Consider the following 8,042-nt stretch of genomic DNA (forward strand, 5'->3'; position numbering starts at 1 on the left):
CTTACTGAAGATGATGTTTAATCTTACATTCGTGGTAGCCGTTCGGATGGGGTAGGTGTCGTAAAAATAGAACGGGACTATTAGTCGTCTCAGGCTCTGATTGAAGCGTGGTCGCGAAGTCATTGGCTTTTCATAATCTTAGTGTAAACCGTTATTACATGTCACATCCAGCACGGAGTTTTGAAATGTCACAATCCATTGCCGTAGCAGACATCTCGCTGAAGAATTCAAACTACAATGATTACTTTCATGATTTGATAGCACTTCCTTAAGAGTACCTTATCGGAGACGGGAAGCTTTAAACCGAAAACACTCTTACTGTAGTGAGGTTGTGGCGTTAGTTCAGAAAAATATGGAAGTCTCCTCCACAGCAATCAGTAAAGTAGAACGAAACTCCTGACAGCGTCCTCATTGTGAAGAGGCCATCATCCAGAGGTGTAGCATTTTTTTTATTGTATGTCTGCCGCCGAGAGGCGGACATCGTAACGTAACTGGATATTGTGCGCCCATAATCGAAGGCGACTCAGAAATGTGTGACCTACTTCAGCAAGTAGGAAATAACAGGTTGTAGTTTGCGAATGTCTTCCATGCACGGCCGCTGAGCTCTGCATTTCATTTGTGCTTGAGCATAACGTCAAACCATTGCTACTCTCCCTTACAATTCCCTACGCAATATAAATAGGTTTCCAGTGAATGCAGAAATACTCAATTGTTTGAAATGAAACATACATCCAGTGTAAGTATCATACTGTATTATAAAGCAGCCTTCCAGTTCAGTTAAAGTTACAGTTGGTAACAACATCATAAAGAAATAATTCGGATATGTAAAGGTATCTCTGAAGTATATTTCACCTGGAAAGAGGGAGGAGGGAAAATTTCTCTCGAAGATTTCTTCTCAAGGACCTACAATAGATACATTTCGAATACCACGTAGTTGTAAAAGATAACAACAGAAAATTAATGTCGCTGTCTTAAAATAAATCAAGAAAAGGAAGAGAAAGTAATGTGAAGAATGACAGGGAGAAAGTACATAGTGGTTCACAACGCGCTTCTGCCCCTCATCCTACAATGTTTCAGCTTTCCAGGAATTGGCGTTCATGTTTTCTGTGCCTAGTGTTGTAGGGTAATGGACGGCGTCGTTATTCCTTGATTATCTCTTGTGAATGAAGATATTAAATAGATTACTGTATTTGTATTTTCATCTTTCTGTTTCCTATTTCGATTCCCCAATCATCAACAAGTATTTTGACAAAAAGTTTAAGGGATTAAGTTTTTATGTGCGTATGTGGAGAGAATCTGTGACAGAAATCTGTCATGATAGTAAAAAAAGGCACTGCTGTTCTATCAATTAACTTACGCCTATCTGCAAATCTATGATTTTATTTGTATGTAATGCACAAGAAGTTTCCTAGAGGGTTCTCTTTCCTAAAATGCCTATTCAAATAATTACCTCTTTTTTAGAACTTTGTGAATTACTACTCTCAACGATCGGACGATCAGCAGTAATTTCCGTTTTAGTAGAATATGTAATGACAAAAGGGGAAAAGTTTTATTATACACAAAATAAGTTAAGTAATGTTTGTTCTCAATAACAAGCCGTAACTGACGTGTTTTGCTCATATTACAGCGACTTATAGGAATAACACTTGAATTACTATAATCGCAACCCCTCTTGGTTTTCTCCATGAGAATTTTTTAACGGAATGGGATGTTTGCTATTATTATGTCTTGCATTACTCAGAATCTGTAACGATTATTTCACGTTTTGAGAAAATTTTAGACTTCAATTACCTCCATTTGTCAGTCAATAATGCATCCATTATACAGGATATTTGAAAGCTATTCGTTCAGGTTATTATAGGAGGTAAAGAACATCAAAATAAATCTATTTAATCACGGTACGTATGATACCTGACAACAGTTTCTGACGCAAAGAAGATTTACACGTAAAGTAGTTTAGAACGCTAATAACAGCTGTGGTATTCACAAAACTGCTCGAATGCGCAACCGCTGGGCTGTATGTACAGAGTACACCGTCAGACTATTGAATGTCGTAGCAGTTCGAAGATTCCTGACGTGTCCGCAATGGTACCAGTAGCGACGGAAATTCTAACGACGAGGTCTTCTGTTTTCAAAATGGTTTCGTACACAAGCTGTTTCATACAACCCCAGAGGAAAAAATTCAGACACTTGAGGTCAAGTGACCTGGATGGCCAGGCTAAAGGGCCAGCTTCGCCTTTGTAGCGGAATGGAAGAATGTGTGATCCAGTTAATCTGTCACTGAGAATGCCTGCCTACACATTAACACCGAATCACTGCTGATGAGCACGAGGTCGAGTACCTTCTGGGTTCACGTGTGCCCAAATACGCGAACAGCGAATATTTAAACAGCCTTCACGAGAAAATAAAGCTTAGTCGGTGTACAGGACCTCGCTCGGAAACAAAGTCTGTTGTAAAGCCATTATGCGAACTTCAATCATAGGAGAAAATCTTTAGTTACTAGTGCTGCCACGTGCTGAAGCTGCTGGTCAAGTAATACGTTCCATACAAGGCTATTCCTGACGCCAACGATTTGCGCAATACGTACCTGTAGAGGGAATCTCTTCAACATGCAGAGAATCTCGTCTTCCATATCGGCAGTTCGCACTATCAGATTGCTATTTGTATCGTGCATACTTGCACTGCAAGGCCTGTTTCACATTGCAAGCAATGCAGACGTCCGAATGTCTGGTGCTGTGGAACCCGTCGGTTGGGGAAGCACGGTCGATATTTCTCTCATTGCAGCTTGTCCATTTCCGTTCACAGACCCTGATAACAGACGCGTGTCACCCATTTCAACATACATTAACCGTTTCATGTTCACCGTTGTTGTCACAAGTCAGTAATGATTGCGACAGAATCGGTGTGTTTATAAGCAGACCTCAGAGCCAAGCATCCGTGCACAGAGCAGTTTTGAATATATGTACACATTCTCAGTCAGCGGCACCGACACTACAGCTTACGTCAGCACCAACAACAAAATGTTCCCTAAGACTACGACTTCAAAGACCGTATGTCTCTTATCGACTTAAAATTGTTTGATGTTCTCTACCTCCTTTATTATGAGAGAATAGTTTCGGAACGCCCTGTATAATTATATTAAGTTCTTTGGAAGAACACATCTATTAGTCCCGTTCTTTGTAATACTCTAGATGTCTGTAAGGGAAGAACGACATAACGAATGGCTAGTGGGCTTTTTCGATTCAAAATTGAATCACATGTATTTATAGCTGTGATATTAGGCATGAATGAGATTGTACAAAAGAAACTGATAACAGCATGCGCCATCAGTACTCCGTATCACGTGAAAGATAAAAATTTATGTCAGTTGATCTTCCCACTAACTGTCTCAAAGTTCCTCGCGTGGTGTACGTCACACAGAGTTTCGGGAGCAACGCATTCATATGGAACAGTCCGAGCCTATACAGTAATACGTAGCTGCTGACCCAAGCTTCCGCTTGTATAATTCACTACGCCTGGAAGCTCAAACATTGAAATGTAATCAGCTGCGTTCATTTAAACAGCGCGTTTGGCGCTTTAAATGCTCATTATTACGGTGCACGCACAGGAATAGCCTCTAAACTTGGTCATATATAGTGACCTAATTAAACTGGTAGCGTGTGCGAAGCTGTAACTGGTTTAGAGGCGAAGTCTCGTTGCAGCAGTGAAACCAGTAACTTAAGGTAACGTTTCTGCGATCAGAAAAATTGGGAAGGCTAAAATGCGAATTGTAATCAACGATACACTTTTGGTAAACAGGCACTACGTATATTCAGTAGCGTGTTATGACAAGAGAATATCTGTCAGATTGTTCCATTGCTTGTAAGTATTTAAAAAACGCCGACATTGTACCACCAATAACCGCTAATAATGTATGGATCGCTTTCGTTGGTTTCGGTCTTTACAAAAGCGCAGGATGTACACAATTGTTTAACTAGCAATTGCTAAATTCAGTTTTATTTTTCACTTGTGTTTTTTATTCAGTTTATTCAAACTCGTGTGGTAAAATATATACATACGATTTTCAAATGCCAATTCTGATTATTAAAATGGAATATATGAGTAATTCGGTTACCTACGTCTACACTTGCATCTGCGTCCCCTTACATAATCCGTAAGCCACATTATACCACTACTAGTCATTTCATATCCTGCTCCAGTCACAAATAGAGCGAGGGAAAAAAGACTGTTTATCTGCCTTCCTATGAGCTCTACTTTCTCGTAACTTGTCTTCGTGGTCCTTACGCGAAAATTAGTACACAGTCCCGGGTTGATAACCAATTAACAGGTCTGAGTTGAGATGGTGGGTTGATATCATCGGTTTCCTGAGCTTACGGGCGTAAACTTATAAAACGACACATATGTACTCTCACCCATCGCACTCGCATTCACTCACACAATCACTCTACCTCACACGCATTAAGACAACAGAGGAAGGCCGGAAGATGCTATACCTGGAATTAAAACGGAAGTAAACCCACTGAATAGGGAAAAGAAGGCGACAGAAAATTTGACTAACTGACTGCTTACAAAAAACATGGGCGAGTCAGTCACCCTGTCAAAACGTTAAAGACATCGTCTTAAAATTTTCGGAAACAAGCTGAATACATCATAAAATATTAAAACTCTGACCACATTCGGTTTTTAAATTAGAGGGAAGATCTGTCAGAAAATTGGTCGCTGCCCGCTGCTCGGAAAACAAAACACAGTGATCTGCACGCCGTAAGCACCACATATCGGTGGGTCCTCTGGTCGGAGCGGGAAGCCATGCGTCGTAAGGCTGTGGCCTACGCGGAGACGAGTACGGAGAATCTCGTTCCATCGACGTCGCTCGAAGGAGGTACGCCATGGCTGCGCTGTTTGCTATACTAGACGGGACCTATTGTCTGTCTCTTTCAACCATCATCCCATGGACACAAGACTATCTCAACAGCGAGGCGACAGCATGCAGGGAGAGGCAAACAGAAGTAGGGGAGTATTTCGCAATCTTTCTTAGCTGCTCTATCTACCCTTTCATTCCCGCAATACCCATGGCACCCAGCATAAAAACACCTCCTTCCTCCTTGCTGTAGGTAGAGGAGGGCGTCATGGATATTCTGGACTACTTTATCAGCTGGGTACAAGCGTGTCAGAGGGTGAAGACACTCAGAGAATCGTAACAGACAAGGAATTTAGCACTTGAAGTACATCTCATCTGCTCCAGTGCCAGATTTTTTATAATTCCGCGTCAAAGACAGTAAATTCGGTAGGCAGTTGGACCATGAAGACACGATCAGGGAAAACAACAGAGAAACTAATGGAGTCCCTCAACAGCTGTAGAGTTGTGGTGCTCAGTTAAAATGTCATAAGATTCTGTGTTAAAAACATACGCAGGAATGCAATCTGAGCCTCGTCAGTAAGTAGGGTGGCTTGTGGTTAAACCCTGGAATTTTGGATTGTATGTGCTCCACATCACGTGACTCTAGCACGAGCTGCAAGCGGATTCTAAAAGACAATGTTGCTTATGGACCACTGGAGAAAACAGTTTCCAGAGGTGGACGAGCAACAGTATGCTATGCAGGTGAAGACTCAGCTGCGAGGAACTTAACATGCCTGATGCACCAAGAGAAGCTGCCTACAGATGGTGAGTGGTGGTTCCCCCGCGTCGGCACAGAGACTGGTCTTGCAATACCCTATGGACCGTTTAATCCCCTCAGGGTGGACGGCGTAAATACTCTTCCGGTAAGAAGGCGTCACTGACCCGTACACCGTGGATACAAAGTCTAGACATGAACGCACAAAAGCCTTATAAAACAGGAACAGACGCACCCTGTCAGCTCCTCAAGATCTGTGGCTAAGACACTTCACGATATTCAGTGTCTCCTGGGTTCTGGCTTTTAGCACTCTTAGATGCAGCAACAACGATAGTTCGGAGCATAACATGAGGCGTAGAAACCTCACTAAGTCTCTAAAAGGTGGAGCGGTGTTCTTCATAAGCAAGTCATATAAACGAAAAATATAACGAGAACACACACACACACACACACACACACACACACACACACATACACTTACCCGCAGAAAACTGAGAACCCGTCTTTGTAGCCTGCTCCTCTAACCTCTGCGCTGTGATATGCAACTGGTCGGTCGCTGTTGCAACGCTAGAGGTCGAACAAAAAACCGCAATATCGTCCACAAATACACTGATAACCCAAAATGATTTGACCACTTGCTTAATAGCTTGTTTTTCCGTATTTGGAACGAAATACGCCACTGATTCTGCCTACCTGGAATGGGACACTTTGATAACAGGTTTGTGGTGGTATATGGCATGAGATGTCTACGCACAGATCATGTAATTCGCGTAAATAAGGGGCCACTGACTTGCGGAGGCGGTGATGTCACCTGATACCGACCCAAATGAGTTCCGTAGGATATACACTAGACGAATTTGGTCGCCGAAACATCAATGCTCCTGAAACCACTGTTATATGGTTCTAGCTCCGAGATACGGAGAATTCTATTGCTGAAAGATGGCATCGCCGTAGGGGAAAACACCAGGCATAAATGGGTGCAGGTGCTCCGTAGGTGTAAGCGTATCTTCGATTACTGCCACAAGTCCCATACAAGCGCGGGAGAATTTCTCCCATAGCATAACACTGCTCCCACCAGCGTGTGTCTGTACGCGCGCTACGCTTTCCGAGCCGCCGTTCACCTTGATGGTGGCGTTTGTGGAGACGAGCATTGACTTAGTGTGGCAAAAGTATGATCTCGGACAGCCGACACGTTTCATTCATGGACGATTGGATTCCGGTGGTCCCGTGCCCATTGAAGCCGTAATTGACGATGTCGTTGATCAACATGTGAACACTGCGCAGCTCAATGTTCAACAATGTACGATCAACGGTGCGCTCCGAAACACTTGTGCGTGAACCAGCGTTGTGTCAGTCCCTACCCTACATTACAGAGCAGACAGACCTCTGGGCCCCACGTTCTGTGAATAGTCGTACATGTCTAACCGTTTAGCGGCTAGTGGTAGTTTCACTGTCCTCTTACCCCTTTCCGCAGAAGGTCAGGACAGTAGCACATGAACGGTAGACCAGCTTCGCCATATTCTTGGTTCACAGGCTCTACGTAATAATAATCTGCCGGGTAGTAACCATTATGTTTTGGCTCATCGGTGGGAGGAGCACTGTACAGAACCCTTTACTTAGTAGACGTGAACGGGTTGTTATCATGATCATGACTGACGGCCGCTCATAGAAACCTCATTATTAATAATACACTCCTGGAAATGGAAAAAAGAACACATTGACACCGGTGTGTCAGACCCACCATACTTGCTCCGGACACTGCGAGAGGGCTGTACAAGCAATGATCACACGCACGGCACAGCGGACACACCAGGAACCGCGGTGTTGGCCGTCGAATGGCGCTAGCTGCGCAGCATTTGTGCATCGCCGCCGTCAGTGTCAGCCAGTTTTGCCGTGGCATACGGAGCTCCATCGCAGTCTTTAACACTGGTAGCATGCCGCGACAGCGTGGACGTGAACCGTATGTGCAGTTGACGGACTTTGAGCGAGGGCGTATGGTGGGCATGCGGGATGCCGGGTGGACGTACCGCCGAATTGCTCAACACGTGGGGCGTGAGGTCTCCATAGTACATCGATGTTGTCGCCAGTGGTCGGCGGAAGGTGCACGTGCCCGTCGACCTGGGACCGGACCGCAGCGACGCACGGATGCACGCCAAGACCGTAGGATCCTACGCAGTGCCGTAGGGGACCGCACCGCCACTTCCCAGCAAATTAGGGACACTGTTGCTCCTGGGGTATCGGCGAGGACCATTCGCAACCGTCTCCATGAAGCTGGGCTACGGTCCCGCACACCGTTAGGCCGTCTTCTGCTCACGCCCCAACATCGTGCAGCTCGCCTCCAGTGGTGTCGCGACAGGCGTGAATGGAGGGACGAATGGAGACGTGTCGTCTTCAGCGATGAGAGTCGCTTCTGCCTTGGTGCCAATGATG

Source organism: Schistocerca americana, chromosome 1 (assembly GCF_021461395.2).
Source record: "Schistocerca americana isolate TAMUIC-IGC-003095 chromosome 1, iqSchAmer2.1, whole genome shotgun sequence".
NCBI lineage: Eukaryota > Metazoa > Arthropoda > Insecta > Orthoptera > Acrididae > Schistocerca > Schistocerca americana.